This window comes from Martes martes (assembly GCF_963455335.1).
Source record: "Martes martes genome assembly, chromosome: 16".
Classification (NCBI taxonomy): domain Eukaryota; kingdom Metazoa; phylum Chordata; class Mammalia; order Carnivora; family Mustelidae; genus Martes; species Martes martes.
Window position 1 is genome coordinate 56685233 of NC_137904.1, and position 13527 is coordinate 56698759.

Below are 13527 nucleotides of genomic sequence, written 5' to 3' on the forward strand. Positions count from 1 at the left end.
CCAATAATTAGTCTATGAAGTCGTCTACACTGAGACCTCCTTACTCCAAAGACTGATAGGACTGTGCTTTATTTGCCTGGTTTTGATTGCCCACTTGGGAGTCCTAATTCCCTTCTGTTCATGTGCTGATACCTTTGTATTTTTCTTCAGTGAACTATCTATTTATGTCCTCTGCCTCCTGTGGTCTGGGAGTTGTGTAATAAACCTGGAAGGGCCCTTTGTAGAGTTAGGTCCTTTTTTTTGCTTTGGAATATTTGTGTCATGTTTCATTTTGTTTCTGAGTTTGCTGTTTGCCTTTTAATTATGATGTTTTTATGCAGAGCTGATATTAGCAAGGTTTTTCTATAAAGGGCCAGACAGTAAATATTTTAGACTTTGTAGGCCATATGTTCTCTATCAAAGCTACTCAGCGCTGCCCAGTTGCCGGAAAACAGGGATAGATAATACATAAATTGATGGGTGTGGTTGGATTTGGCCCATGGGTTGTAGTTTGCAGACCCTCGATGTTAAAAAAAATGTCTAATCTTATGTTGGAAAATCCGCCAATTGCCTCTCTTTGAGATTTTCTCCACTGCTTTTATATAACTCAGATACTTGATAGGCACTTCCTGTCCTGGTGGGACTGCTGAAAACCAGCCCAAACACCGATTTCATAGTTGGTAACAGTTCAGCGTCTTGCTTCTTCTCGACAAGACTTCCTCTTCCTGTCCACACACATTATGATGCCTCTTTTTTCTCCTTCCTTCCTTTCTTCTTTCCTTTCCTTCCTTCCTCCCTCCCTCCCTCCTTTCCTTTTTCTTTTTTCTCTTCTTTTCTCTTTTTGCCTTTTTTGCCTTTCTTTGTCTTCCTCCTCTCCTCCTTCCTAGAATATCAAGGAAATTCTCTTTGTCTTCCACAGAGCAATGTTTATTACTCAGCCACCTCTCCTGCCTCCCTCTCTACTTCGTGAACTTTCTCCAACAAATGAGTTCCATTCATCAGTGGAATTGTGGTGAATAAAAATTTCCCCATCTCATTATATGTAGACAAACTAAACCAAGCTCAAGATAAGAGATATATCCATCGACATTTTATTTTGGCTTCTTTTTGTGTGTTTAACTATTTAGTCCTTTTGGTCTCTGTATTGTGGCATATGCTTTGAGAAATGATGCCAACTTTATTTCAAATGGTTAACCACTTCTTCCAAAAATAGACTTTGGTGTATGTAGAGGGGTGAGTTTATGATTAAATTTGGCGTTCAAAATTAGCGGAGAAAGAATCATTAAATTGTGCCAGGACGTCTTCCCTTCATTCTTTGCCTATCAGTTTTACTATCATCATGCTGTTCTGATTACAGTCTATTATAATAACTCTAAAAAATATCCTGGATACTTGCACCATTTCTGCTTCCAGATAAATGTTAGATTCGCTTTTTCAGGCTTCCCTTTAGCCCATACCATTAGGATTTTTATTAAAATTATTTAAATTGTAGCATAATATAGGAAGAATGTATATCTTGGAGCATCCAATCTTCTGACCAGAAATATCTATCCAAATCTTATTTTGAATTTTTTAATAAAATTTCTTTAGTATTTCATCATAATTGGCCTCCAAAAAACTCTTAATTTGGATTTGGATTGAGAATTTGGAAGTTTACTAACTAAGGAATTGATGCTCTGGGAGCACAATTTATTAAGGTTTTCATGTGTGATTTTTCTACCAATAATCATTAATGAAATGGATCTCTTATTTCCTTCCATAAAAAGTATCCAGAATTTTTTACTGAGTCTTTATTCTCTCTTTTCCATATCGGTCATTTTCCTTTTAGAGTTTTCTCACTCTCTTTATCCTTTCTTACTGCATTCTTGCAGTTTCTGAAGTTTGGTCTTAAGTTTGTTGATTTCACTTGTCAAGTCCATGATTTACTATCTCTCAGACAGACATTTCTGACATTACAAGTTCTGTTTCTTTGCAGTTGTTTCTCTTCAATATCCTCTATATTCTCTGCCCATTGACTTGGTTCTACTCCAAGGATGCAAAAATGTCTTGGACTCTGTGAAACAAAAGAGAAAACCAGGAGGAGAGAACAGGTTAAAATAGAAAGATTGAGAAACAAAGAGCTTGTTTTATTTGTTTGCTTGTTTTTAATTTTATTACCTCCTATAGAGTAATTTCCAGAGGTACGCTTTTCTTTTAGTTCTCAGGATACAGTCGTTTTCTTTACGCTGACTATTTGTCTCCCACAGGTGTGATATTAATTTTTTTTTCCCCTTACTCTCTACTTGTCATAGAAGGAAGAGTGTTCTATCCAAAAGCAGTGTTTTCAAACAGTTTCGATGTTGGATTCTTCTTGGCTCTCTCACTGTTCACTTCTGGGCCAAATGAAACTGTATCTTACCTGGAGGATAAGTTCAAAAGTGAATAAATCTGTAAGTCAGTGAATTGCAAGGGGAGAGGCTGATGAACTTATTCCCCGAACCCCATACCCAGAAACACAGTGGAGATTCCTGCCAAGATGTTCCCATCTGAGACTTCCATATCTAAGATTACTCTGCCCTGTCAGTTATGGATGGTGGCATTTGTCAAATGCTTCCCTGAGATGTCAAAAATACACTCCATAGAGCTTTGCAGCAGGAATGCAGAGCCACAGAAGCCTGCCAGAAGTGTAGGAGGCAGATACACTCTGCCCTACAAATCTCGTTTCCAGGCACAAAAGATACAAGCAGCGACTCAACCTGTGACTCAGTGATTCCCAGCTGTGTGGGTGCAGATCACATGAATCCCAAAGGTGAACCAGGGGCCACAGGGCATTGAGTATTGGTCTGGGGCAGCACAGGAGCTCGGCAGAAGCCAGCAGGACCACGGAGCAGAGGTACCTCTTTGGGATCCATTAAGAGACACGGTAAAGTCGGATGAGGGAGAATGAATAGGGAAGCACTACATAGCCACTTTGATCCATTTATCCTGCATTAAATCGCTCTCTGGAAGGGAGTATCACCTTGTGGTTAAAAGCTCAAAATCTGCCTCTGACATAGTTTCTTTTATTAGTCAGCCATGTTGGTTCATCTTTTCCTCAAAGCATGGGGAGGAGTACCAGCTCACTAGCTTGCCATTAGGCAGGGGCCATGTGACTAGTGTTGGCCAATGGGTGTGAGTAGAAGTGATGCACGTTATTTCTAGAACATAACCGTTATTGAGAGACTTTCAAGCATCTCTTCGCTGCCATGGCAACCAGGAGACTATGTTTCCAGATTGTGAAGTTTCAAGATGGTGAAGCCTCCCTCAATCCAGGTCTTTAATTATGTGGGCCTGTAGTGTACATGAGAAATAAACTTCTGTTGGTTTAAGCCATGAAATTTGAGGACAGTTTGGTGGACTTTGAGGATTTTTGATGACTATGGCATAACCTAGATCATTTTGACAAGAACATTGTCTTATTAATCGAGTGATCATAAGCAACTCTCTGAATCTCTGAGTATTGATTTCCTCCTCATCTGTCAAATGGAGAAAATTGCAGCACTCGCCTTATAAAAGGAATAAAAAAATATTGCTTCTGAAGTGCTAACCAATGTGTCTAGTATGCAATAAGTGCCTTGCAAATGTCACCTCTTAGCTGTATTTGATTCTTCAGAAGATAGAAAGTAAAAGGAGTGTCCTTCTGTCAAATTATCTCAATTCACACCTGAAAAGAAAATCAGAGAGAGAATGGAAATGAATTTTTTGAAACATATCTCCTTTACAGAGCAATTAATGGGATCCTCAACAAAACAACCAGCACTTTATTGCCAAGTCATACATGCCAAAGTGTACAAGGTCCCATGAGATATGAACTACTTGAATTATTTTCAGATAAGTATCTGAGGAGGATAGGTTTCTTACTCCCCAGGAAAACATTCCCACATGCCAGTCTTCTCTCTTGTCATTATGTTCCAAGATGGTAGTGGTAGACCTCTGGGAAAGCAGGAATGATTTCTAGAGGCTCTTTTTTATTTTCTCACAGCAGGGAGGGAAGCTGACTCATGGTGTGGTGTCCCCACCTGCCACACATGCTCCTTGGGGTGTCACAGCATACCAGAGGTGTGGTTAGGTGAGTATCACTCCACCCATGAGATGTCTTCTTGGCCAAGCCTCTTCTGACCCAAACTCTCATAAATAGGACTGTTCTGTGGCAGGAAAAATAGGATATATTTAGTGTCATCCATTGTCTTCCCAAAAAGACTATTGGCTATATCTGCCAAGAACAATCTGCCTTCTATAAAACCACCTTCTAAGCAATTCCTTGAAGATCTCCTACTCAGCTATCCCCCTGACCCAAGCAGGGTTTTTGGATGTGGACTAACACTAACTATCACATTCCAGATAGAGAAGTTAGGGAAGGCCTCACACTGAGGCTACAAGGTGCTTCCCAAACATCACCCCCGGGAGAGCCAGCTTTTGACCAGGTACAATTTAGCCTTGTCCCAAATATAATCACATAGTGGAGTCACCAGTGTCCCAGGACAATTACGCAGTCCTTTGAAGCTAGTGATTATAGCCAAGCTCAGAATCTAAGTCCCTTCTCTGGTGGGGATAATAGTGCAAAGACCAGTTTCTTCCAGACTCATATCCAGCCTCCAGAAAAATACATGAACCCCATATCTCCATCCAGGTCATGTTGTCAACACCCTCCCATGTACCAGTTTCTTCTCATTGAACATAATTCTGAAACTTTTTCTGGCAAGTGAATATCCAAGGAAGATTTAAAGAATTAAGGATTAAAGAAGACAGAACCTACCAGCAAAACTGGGAGCACAGCCATATGTATGTATCATACACATATATGACATTGATGGACACATTGGACATTGGTCACAGTAGGTGTGTATTTGTTTGTGGATATGTGTGTATGCGCAAAGATCTGTACCAACAGATCCTTCAAATTAACAGAGTCAAAATGGAATGGGTAGACCCCATGCAGAGTCTTTTCCAACCTTCCTTAAAAGGAGCAACATATTTTTGGATTCTTTACAAAAACAGGATAAATGGTACTATTGTCCTGATTCTATAAATATTGGCATTGGAGGATGACATGAAGACCCTCTATTATCATCCATCAGCACTCTGATTTCTACAGGTGTGTGTCCCTCCACTCCTGCCTCCTTCATCAAGGATAGAGAGAAAATGATGACTTTTGCCAGCAGCCTGGACACGTTGGAAAACCTCATCAGCTAAGACCAGGAAGCCCCCAGATGTGGGACCCTGCATCTTGCAAGCCTCATTCCAATGGGACAGTAGGTTGAGGGGCCTGAGAAGGAAAACGGGAAGACTCATGGGACACTTACGTATTTCAGAATGCCCCTCAGTCTGTTAGTTGTTTTCCTTTTTCCTTGGAAGAAGGTAAATTCATACTACCTTAGTTTGGGGCCATTTAAAAGAACATAGCTAAATTTATTTTCTGTGTTATAGATTTAAGGCTCTTTGAGCCTCATTAGGAAGCCAGGAAGCATCTCAGAAAATGGAAAGAGAAAGATCTACTTTAGCTTATGGGTAAAATCCTCATTTTTTTACCTCACCCTAATTCCTCCAAGAAGCTATAACATCTAAAACAGTAACTATGGGCTCTAATTTCTCTTCTGGTTCTAAGATTCTAGAACTCTGATTTCTAGGATATTGAGACTTTTGACTCTATAGTTGGCAAACTAAGGATTAGTCATTTGACATTTCTCATTGAGACCTCTCAATAGCAGATCTCAAAGATAAATAGAATGGGATCCTTCCTTTTAATACTGTTTAATGTTTAAATCCTGAAATGGATTTCTATAATTCATAGAAGTAATTAAAAAATCCCACAGAACCAGCCTCTTTTGATCTAATATGGCTTTTCTATTGGTTGCTTTTGTTGAGCAGTGACCAGTGAAGAGTTTGATGGTACCTCTTTCCTGAACTTTTGTCCGTTGACTTTACAGATGGAGCCTCCATGACATACAGTGTCTTGTGATTCACAGAGAAGAGAAAACATTTCTATGTAGATAAGCTTTTAACTTCATGGAGGCATTTTAGATAAGGCACACATTTTCAAAGGGAAGAGTATTCTTTGACTTATACAGGTTATTATTCACCCATATTCAAATCCCCACAAACAATGAACACTGATCACCTATTATGTGCAAAAAAAATTTTCCTACAATACTTTCATATTTCATCTATTTCTGTCTGTCTTCTATCCCCAAAAAAGCCATGATTTGAAAGGAAACATCAAAAAATAATAATTTAAAAAAATTTTAAAGCAAGGTAAAAGCGAACTTCCTCCCTCCAAGCCCTCTCTAGATCCATAAAGTTGCAGGGAGTTGTCCCATCCGTCTTGCTCACCACCACCAATTTTCAGGGGATGATAAATCATTTATTTCTATACTGAAACTGCAACTGACAACTGCTGAGAGTTTCTGCCAAAGGGTGTGTCATAGCCAGAGGCAGCTACAGTCCCTATAGGAATCCAGTTCTCAGATTGGGGGACCCTGAGATACCACTGGAATTTGCCTACAGGCCAGAATCAATAACAACAGAGTTCCCAGTGGAAAGCTCACAACTACCTCCAGACTGCTCCCTCTGCTTGCTCTAAAAAGTGCTTCTTGCAGGAAGATGTTATGGATGTCAGTAAAAGGACCCTAGAACTGTTCTACCAACTATCAACCAGAGTCTGCACCCCCAATGGTAATATGCTTATGTTATTTCGTTCACTTTTTATTTTAAGATTGACAAATCCATCTTTCTAATTCAAAACTCTGTTGGAAGTAGTTGCTCTTAATATTATATCCTTTATTAAACTGTGCTTATTTGCTGACACCCTACTTTCTCTCTATATATTTACTTGACATTCAGTCTATAAGAAAGTACATGATAGCCAAAACTATCACTGTTGCAGAATTCTAGGCAAATTTTAAGACAGAAAAACTTGACTTAATTTGCTGTGTTACATCAATTTAATGAATGACAAACATGTCCCTTAGATGGAATGAGTGGCAGAAAGAAATCAGTCAGAGGATTGATGGAGAAAGCAGATTGCCTTCCAGGTCCGTCCAAGTTAGTGGAGTCACCGACTGGCTTTACCGTTTAGTGGAGAGGAAATTCCCACTATATCAGCAGGAAGATGCAAAAAAGATGATAATGCTAAACAGAACTTTCTTCTTTAATAATTTGCAAACCTTTTTTATAATCTCAAAATCAAAATTATCCAAGTGGGGAGGATTTTGATAATTGGTACACATACATACAAGGAAGGAGAGCCACATGGTGATGCAAACAAGATCAGTATTCCAGAGACATGAAACACTGAGGATAGATAAAGGGAGGCTTCATAGAAGTAGAGCAACCTGGCTCAAGTTTTAAGACAAGAGAGATACTTGGAATCCATCCCAAACTCTCAACCCACAAGAGTTAAGAACCAATAATCCACTGAGTTATAGAACAGTGTAGGACCACAGCCCGCAGCTACTACATACACAACATAGCTTCGTTGCTTACCCAAGTGATGCTAGCGTTGACAGGGTAAGACAGCAGAATAAAATGAAGGAGTAGAATAGAATGTAGAAATATGAATTGCCTACGTTTTACACCTGATTGTCATCCCTAGCTTGGCCTGTCTGAAAATGCATTCTCCAAGGTTTCACTTTCAATGGGCTGCTTGTCCTTACTTTTCATTAAAATAGGGTGCCTGCTGAGGATATATACTTCTTTTAAATGCATGGAGCCCATTTCTTGATCAGATTGGTTTTTGGTGGTGGTGGTGGTGTTTGGTGTTAAGTTGTAGAAGTTCTTTATATATTTTGGACATTAACCCCTTATCAGATATGCCATTTGCAAATATCTTCTCCAAAAAGGTTGCCTTTTTGTTTTGTTGATGGTTTCCTTCGCTGTGCAAAACTTTTTTATTTTGATGCAGTCCCAACCATTGATTTTTGTTTTTGTGGCCCTTGCCTTAGGAGACATATCTAGAAAAAGTATTGCTACAGCCTATGTCAGAGTAATTGTTGCCTATGTTCTTTTCTAGGATTTTTATGGTTTCAGGTCTCATACTTAGTTAGGTCTTTAATCCATTTGGAGTTTATTTTTGTATGTGGCATTAGAAAGTGTTCTGTTTCATCCTTTTGCATGTAACTGGACAAGGAAGATGTGGCATATACATATATATATACACACACATATATTTGGACATTCACACACACACATACACACACGGACACACACAATGGACTATTACACAGCCCTAAAAATGGATGAGCTCTTGTCATTTGTGACAACATGGATGGCCTTAGAGGATATTATGCTAAGTGAAATAAGTCAGACCAAGAAAGACAAATGCCATATGATTCCACTCATACACTGAATCTAAAAAACAAACCAAATGAATAAACAAACAAAAGGCAGAATGAGACCTATAAATACCGAGAACAAACAGATGGTTGCCAGAGGAAAGGGGACTGGGGGGATAAGCAAAACGGGCAAAGGGAAGTGGCTTCCAGTTATGGAATGAATGTCACAGGAATAAAAGGCACAGTGTAGGGAATACTGCCAATTGTGCTGTAATAGCATTGTATGATGACAGATGACAGCTACTCTTACAGTGAGAACAGCATAATGTATAGAGAAATTGAATCACTATGTTGTACACCCGAAACTAAGGGGACATTGTGTATCAACTAGACCCAAATTTAAAATAAATAAATAAATAAATAAATAAATAAATAAATGGAGCATACCAGCCGTAAAAGAGAGGTACCTGGCTGGATGCTTATGTTGCAACTTAAAACGATACTGCCGTCTCTTATTGCCTTTTAATGCTTAAAAATGCCTGTCTTCACACCATGCATATGGACAGCTAGTTTGAGACTCTGCTTCTACAGCCTCTTGCTAGGTGCATGTAGGCACACCCTCTGGTGCAACTGTCTCCTGTATGCTGTTGGTCCAGCCCTCTCAAATCTACTTCTCCAGTCGTCGTATCTCTGCAGAGTTCCAGGGCTCCATCTGACCAACTGAAGAATATCTTCATTTAGGTGTCTGACAAGCATCAGCCTCTCTAAAACTCAAATCTCTTTCACAAGGGCAGAGTGCCCTGAGACATACATCTTCAGGAAGAACCTGCAGTTTGAATAATATCCACATCCTTACTCTCTCCTATCATGCCCTAAAGGTCCATCACCTCCACCCACTTGTTCTTCTCCAAGCACATGGGCCCTTCTGTTCAGTATTAAGTCCAACCCCTTCCAACCACAGGGCTATCACTTGCAGTTCACTCTTTCTAGACACTTCTCTGGTCTTTGCATATCTAAATTCTGACAAGCATGTGTATCTCAGGTCAAATGTCACATTCCCGCAAGAGGATTATTCTGACCTAAAGCATTCCTCTTTCCCTTACTTTCATTTTCCATCACTCACTAGACTCTGCTCTGTGGTCTTCAATATCTAAAATTCTTATTCATTTTTTAGATGATTTATCCCCTCCACCCCCCACACACATACAAACAGGAACTTTGCCTGTCTTAGTCACTGCTTCCCTGGAACAGCATTTGATACATAGCCATTCATTCACTAAATATTTGTTCAATAAGTGATTGAATGATGGAAAGTCTCCACGAAGCATCATACCCTACAGATTTGTTCTTTCCATTGTCTTTCTTTCTCATCAAACAGTACTGCTGTTATCCATTTATTCAACCCCCAAACAAGGGTTCTTCCTAGATACTTCCCTCCTTAATCCCATCATAAAATGACCCTGCCTCTCAATTTGCCTTCTGAAATATCTCTCAAATGCAACTCCTGCTCACTGCCTCTGGGTCACCACCCTAGTTGAAGGATTTCTGTCTGCTTACCAGAAAGATTAGTCCCTCTGATTTCAATCCCCCCTGCCTCAATTGAACCTTTCCAGCTTACCACCTAGATCTTTCTAAAAGCTAATTTGGGTCATATCACTGCCCTTCTCAAGAATCCTGCAACCGGTTCTCATTGAGGATAAAATGTGAATTCCCTATTACATCCTGTTAGGTTCTTCATAAGCTGGGTCTTATTTGCCATTCCAGCCTCTTCTACCATCTCTTGTTTATAAACATCAATCACAGAGCACACACTGTCCCTTTGCTACCTGGCGGCTGTGCTCAGATGCTGTATTGTGCCTGAAATATCCATCACATATACATGGGTCTGCCGTGTGGTCAATTGCTACAAACTAGTAAATGCTTAGCTCAACATTTTCCAACTTGTCTGGATACATTAGATATACCACTCTAATCTCACCTCCCTTAAGGGATTTTTCACACTATTACAACACTCTTTTTGCATGTCTATTGTCTTCTCCTAGGTTATGAGGTCTTTGAGGGTCTGTCTTCTTTACCTTCATGGTCTCAGTACCTAGCATACGGCCTAGCACTTAGAAGGAGCTTCGCAAATTTTGTTCTAATTGAATTGATAGGTAGAGGCATGTCAACAAATCTATAGGAGATAAATTTTGTGGTGAGTTTTAATCAATTACAAGACTCTGGAATTTCTCGTTGACAAATTGACTTTTGACTAGAAGCCATTATTCAAATGTTGAAAAGATTACAACTCCCATAAGAGCATCTGTTTCAGGCTGAGCATATGTAGAGGGCCCCGGTAATCATTGCAGAATGTGATAAAGGGGGCCACACCCACGCTCTGTTCGTGCAGAACCCTCCTCACGTCAGCCCTGTTGGAAACCATTTGAATGGGATTAGTCTTTCTAGCTCCTTATATAATGTAGTCATTGACTTTTAACTTTCAAATGAGAGGTGACTTCTTCTTCAATCCCTGATGACAGAGCTGGTATTGGAGTTGCTCTTCCCCCAAAACAAAAATTAAATGGGTCAAAATATATAAGGCAACTATTTTCAACCATTGGAAAATGAAAGCCCCTCCATTGAAAACCTTGAGATAAGGGAAATTTATGAGCTAAGCCCCCATGTTCACCTGGGCTCTCTGCCAGGGAATATTTCCCAAGCAAGGCCCCAGATGGTAGAATGCAAAGAGCATGGCAGCCCTGCTGAGCTGCGGGATCAGAGACCAGAGATTAGGAATTACTAATGCAAGCAGAGATTTCAGCGCATGGTACAGGGAAGATTTAGAGTACATGGGTCAGTGGGGAGTGAGGAATGGGGCAAGAGGTCTGTGTAGGGTTCTCTGCAAGAACTTAGTCAAGGGCTGGGCTGAAAATGTCCATGGTGAAACTTGGTGAGCCCTCACAGAGAGAAGCTGCTTCAGGATTGAGAATGGAACATAGACTCTAGGGGTTACATGGTACTGGGAGGCACTGAATTACTCTTGCATCCTGAGGAGAGAGATGCTATTAACATCCCAGGCATGCAGCTGGATACCAGTGGATGCTAAGAACAAGGCCCATGATCTACAGAACAAATCAGCAAATCATAACCAATGGACTGTTAAGCTTTTGTAAATAAATTTGTATTGGAACACAGTCATGCCTACTAACATATATTTTTATGGCTGCTTTCATGCTACAGTGGAAGCATTAAGTAATTGTAAGAGAAAATAGAGCTTACAAACCTAAAGTATTTGTCATCAAACCCGCTTTTTTTTTTCTTTTAAGTAGGCTCCATACCCAGCATGGAGCCCAACATGGGGCTTGAACTCAACAACCTTAAGATCAAGACCTGAGCTGAGATCAAGAGTCAGAAACAGTCAATTGAGCCACCCTGGCACCCCTGACATCAAGCCTTTTAAGTAAACCTTGTCGATCTATGTGCTCCAGTAAAGACTACTTTAGGTTGCCCTAACAAAGCCTAAAACCAAGCTCCAATAGGATCAAGGAGAACCTCTAGTATATTATTCACTTGCCAGGGTGAAACTTAACACTCTTTAGACAGACAATATAATACAGATGCCTTGTAATCTATTATCTGTGATATTCATCAGGGGACTAAGGGAAATACTAACCATGCAAAGGACAGGAAAATGTGACCCATAATCAGGATAAGACAAAAACAAGAAAACAGACAATGGAAATTGATCTCAAGGTAACCCAGATGTTGAAAATAGCAGACAAGGATTTAAAATAGATATTGAACATTTTAATATCTTTAAACCTAGAGAAAACTATAGTTTTAATGAGTAAAAATAGATATAGACTGTCCATCATAAGAAAAGGAACCTGTTGGGGATTCTAGAACTGCAATTTATTTTTTTAAAGATTTTATTTATTTATTTGACACACACACAGAGAGAGAACACAAACAGGCAGAGTGGCAGACAGAGGTAGAGGAAGAAGCAGGCTCCCCATTGAGCAGAAAGCCCAACATGGGGCTCGATCCCAGGACCCTCAGGTCATGACCTGAGCCCAAGGTAGACACTTAACAAACTGAGCCACCCAGGTGCCCCTCGAACTACAATTTTAAAAAGCAAAACCAAAAAACATGAAGAGGCATCATAGCAGATTGGAATTAGAGGAAGAAAGAGTGAGTAACTTTGGATACAGATAAATAACAATCTAAACTGAAGAACACAGAAGGAAAAACAAAAAGATTGAGATAGACGGAGCCCCAGTAGCTTGTGGGGAAATACCAAGCAGTCTAACATATATATAATTGTCATCCCAGTAGGAAAACATAGCATAGGGGGGAAAACAAAACAAAAACAAACACAAAAGCATACACAAACCCCAATAACAAACAAACAAACTTGAAGAAAAAAGGGTCAAATACTTTCCAAGTTTGATGGAAAACATCAATCTATACATGCAAGATGCTGAGCAAACTCCAAGCAGGATAAATACAAAGAAAATCATACCATAGGCACATCATAGGCAAACAGCTAAAAACCAAAGATAAAGAGAAAATCCTGAAAGCAGTCAAACAAAAGTAACCCATTACATAGTGATGAACAACAGTACAAATTTTGCTAACCTCTCATCAGAACTGTGGAGTCCAGAAGACAATGGAATGACATCTTTTAAAGTGAAAGAAACAGGGGTGCCTGGGTTGTCCAATCAGTGAAGCGTCTGCCTTCAGCTCAGGTTACGATCCTGGGATCCTAGGATAGAGCCCTGAGTCGGGCTTCCTGCTTAGCAGGGAGACTGCTTCTCTCTCTCCCTCTGCTTGCTGCTCTGCCGGCTTGTGCTCTCTCTCTGTGTCAAATAAATAAATAAATAAAGTCTTTTTTTTTTTTTAATTAAAAAAATACAGTGAAAGAAATAAAAAGGGCCATTGCATTTTTTTTTTTTTAGCCAGTGAAAATATTCTTCAAAAATGAGGATGAGATAAGAATGTCAAGAGAATAACATGACAAGAAATACTAAGGAATTTCTTGAGCCTACAGATGAAATAATACAAGACAGAAACTTGAATCTATAGGAAAGAAAGAAATGCACTGAAAATGTACGTATATGGATATATAGTAAAATATTAGATATTTTTTTCTTTGCTTTCATTAGAAGACAAATGACTATGTACAACAAGAATAATATCCAGTCTAGGGTTTATAACACATGCGCAAATAAAACATATGAGAAAGAAATCAGTCTGCTCTTGGGTTCTTGTGATGATTAAT

General features: G+C 39.6%; 1 long non-coding RNA gene across 1 annotated transcript; it reads right to left on the reverse strand.

Moving 5' to 3' along the window:
* Nucleotides 1-1048: 1048 nt before the first annotated feature.
* LOC308357434 lies at nucleotides 1049-13105 on the reverse strand. The gene is made up of 5 exons (XR_013968199.1): nucleotides 12885-13105; nucleotides 4052-4142; nucleotides 3586-3661; nucleotides 2137-2377; nucleotides 1049-2032 (listed from the first exon to the last, which is right to left on the reverse strand). It is a non-coding gene; the product is annotated as an uncharacterized lncRNA (long non-coding RNA).
* Between the last annotated feature and the right edge of the window lie 422 nt (nucleotides 13106-13527).